Consider the following 493-nt stretch of genomic DNA (forward strand, 5'->3'; position numbering starts at 1 on the left):
GCCCTTTATTATTATTATGTTTTTATTTTATTCTTTTAGCCTCTGCGGCGATCTCGCAGCCAAACACGGACTCTGCTCCCGGCGCTCCCCCACCTTCCTGCCTCGCTTCCCTCTCTCTCTCTTTTTTTGAGGAGATAAAAAGGCAAACAGAGAGCGCTCTGGCGCTGGCGAGGGGACTGTTTGCCTGCCTCCGCCGAGGCCTGGCCAAGCAGACTTGGCTTCACGCCTGAGCAGTTTCTGGAGAGCGGCGCGCTGGAGAGCAGGGGAGGCAGCACCTGGCCCTGCTTTAGGAGCCATCTCCTTTTATTGACAGCCAGATAAGCAGGCGGGAGTAAGCAGGCGGGAGCCGTGGTGTTTCCAACGCTTCCCTGGAGGACCCTGCCGGGTTGCAGGGAGCCGCAAGCCCCTTAATGGCAGCGGCTCCAAACGCGCCGCGAAACCCCTTCCTGGCAGCGCCGCCGGGCCCCCGCCGCCGGGGCGGCCCCCCCGGGCT

The sequence above is a fragment of the Aptenodytes forsteri genome, unplaced genomic scaffold, assembly GCF_000699145.1.
Source record: "Aptenodytes forsteri isolate BGI_AS27 unplaced genomic scaffold, ASM69914v1 Scaffold8, whole genome shotgun sequence".
Classification (NCBI taxonomy): Eukaryota; Metazoa; Chordata; class Aves; order Sphenisciformes; family Spheniscidae; genus Aptenodytes; species Aptenodytes forsteri.